A 2,626-nucleotide genomic window follows, 5' to 3' on the forward strand; every position below is an offset into this window, starting at 1 on the left:
AAAGATAACCATCTTGAAACTTGTCAAGTATGTTATCAAAGTTAGTAAATAAGGATTAATAATGGAGGAAGGATGAATTCGGATTCAAATCAACCACATATGACTTCCTCTCATTTTTAATCTTTTATCGATTCGGGACAAAAAAATAAAAGGATAGATGAAGAAGAAGAGTAAAATTAAAATAGTAAACTAATATATCAAAAGAAAACACAAGGTATAAAATAATAAGACATATTTTTGTGATTTCTTTTCATAATTTTTGGAATAAAAACAAAATTAATATAAATTTCTAAAGTTAGAAACTAATTAAAATGCAAATAGTAATATAAAATAAAGCAGAATAAATTCCAGCCATCAGATTCAGTCAATTGACTAATTTTATGTAGGATCTAAGATCCAGAACTAAAGTGCATAATAAAATATGTAGTAAAGAAAATAGAGGATCATTTTTTAATCATCTCCTCAGGTCCGGACAAGTGGCTCCGATGGCCACTTGTCACCCACACAGCAACCGGCGCAAATCATGAAGAAAAGAGAAAGAAATCAAAATTTAAACACTTCTTCAAAGTACCTAACGGTACTACTATCTTTTCATAAAGAAAAACCAAAAGCCATAAAGTCAAAATAAATGGTGCATAGAAGTGTCAGGTTTTTTGAAATCATACAAAAGATTCCTCTTATCTCTCACATTAATTATCAATCCACCTTTTTTTCAAAAAAGAAAACAAAATGATCAAATAAAAAAAGATAGTAAAGATATTAAAAGGAAATAAAATCATAAAGGAGATCTCATAATTTTCTCTCTTAGAGAACTCACGGTTCTCTTTCTATTTCATAACCATCACTTTATTTCTCTTTTTTTTTAACACAAAATAGTAAGAGGTTAAAGAAAAGGAACATGGCAGCAAAGAGGAACTCACGGCGGCTCACATGGAGATCATAGCTGCCGGAGCTTCTCCGACGCGGTGGCCGGAGGTGAAAAATTCCCGAATGCAATTTTTTTTACATATTTGGGTTCGGTTTCTTCTCCTCTTTTCAAATATCAAATTAGTTTTATCAGAAAATAAATTCACAAGCACAGATCTAAAGAGAAAGTGCTTGTGATTTTCGTTCTAAACACAAGTAAATATCACAGGGAATAGCAATCAATGGATGGAATCGTTATCAGAGACTGATTCTCAACCTTTTGGTGCAAAGAAATGAGAGAACGGCGGTGGTTTAATTTTCCGGCGCGGAGGTGGCGATTTCCAGTGGTGGTCCAGTGAGGATTTCCGGCGAGGGAAGGTTCAGGTGAGTTTGGATTTCAGAAACTTTTTTCTATGCTCTGAGTTTTCTGAATTTGTCAGTCTGAAAAGGTCTGAAAAAAGGTCCTTGTGTCAGTCTCAATGAATGTTTATATAGTGCTCAGATTAGAGTTTTTCTGTGGATGAACTAATGGGCTCAAATTGTTGTGAGTTTGAATTGGAAATGATTTTTGATGAAGTGTAATTCTTGCTATCAAGCCCAATCCGAAAATCTCCCTTTATTTCCAATTTTCAGCTTTTGTTTTATATTCTTGAGATATTGTTTGAACATGTTCTTGGGCTTTGAATCTTTGTCAAACTTTTTGTGGATTGATTTATTTGTATTTGGGAAATTGCTAACTCCACCTTTGTTTCTTTTCCTTTATGAATTGATAAATTTTGAAAGAAAAACATGGATGAAATCTTGAAGATTATGGAGCTTGGAAGATTCAAAGGAAGACATAAGCATGGACATGGAGAAATATTGAAGAAAATGGTGTGGACTTGGAATATTTTGAATTTTTTCTTGGGTAAACATAATGATGTAACTTTGAGAATCCGTCCACCTTGTAATTTGGAATGAGTTATGAACTTGAATGGACTTTCTTGGATTTGAAGCTTCGAAATTTGTATGTTGAATGATCATAAAATTGAAACTCTTACTTGAATGGAAACTTTGGAATCAAATCATGAATTGGATTTTTGTATGAAATGAGAACTTGCACTAATCCTTAAGAACTTGGTTTTGAACTCCAAATAATTCAATTTGCATGATTTCTTCATCTCGAATTAAATTCTTGAACAAAATAAATGCTCAAAAATTCAATATCATTTGACTGAACTTGAACACTCTTGAATTGATTCTTAACCACTTGACAATCATCACCACAATAATAAAGTCTTGATTCAAACCTCTGAACCCTGATGAGAAAAATCACCTGAACTTCTTGATCCTCATACCCTATCTGATAAAGAAACAAAAATAAAAACTATTTTTTTGAATTTTGATTAATGGTTAGTGAAAATATAAAGACTATAAATAAATAAAAATACGAGAAAAGAGGTGTCTCATGATTCCTCTGTAGGTGAGCTCAAAATGAGAAAAGCGCAAGAGAACCTCGCACATGATCTTGATGTGATTTAAGCAGAGTCTGAGATGCGGGATCTTAGGGTCAAAAATTGGGGTATGACAATAATTAAATTCTATTTGAAATTTATTTGAAACAATTTTTCCTTATTTGTAATTAGATCTCATTCAAAATTTATTTAAATTTGTATTTTGTATTATTTTGTTGTGAGTGATGATTATATTTAGATTTTAAATTTAAAAATAAACATGTGAA

The 2,626-nt window shown here is 31.5% G+C and overlaps 1 long non-coding RNA gene across 1 annotated transcript; it reads left to right on the forward strand.

The window, feature by feature from the left end:
• Positions 1–631: 631 nt before the first annotated feature.
• Positions 632–1,957, forward strand: LOC131631718 (uncharacterized). The gene is made up of 3 exons (XR_009292792.1): positions 632–1,014; positions 1,136–1,290; positions 1,690–1,957. It is a non-coding gene; the product is annotated as an uncharacterized LOC131631718 (long non-coding RNA).
• Positions 1,958–2,626: the final 669 nt, after the last annotated feature.

Source organism: Vicia villosa, unplaced genomic scaffold (assembly GCF_029867415.1).
Source record: "Vicia villosa cultivar HV-30 ecotype Madison, WI unplaced genomic scaffold, Vvil1.0 ctg.000858F_1_1, whole genome shotgun sequence".
Taxonomy (NCBI): domain Eukaryota; kingdom Viridiplantae; phylum Streptophyta; class Magnoliopsida; order Fabales; family Fabaceae; genus Vicia; species Vicia villosa.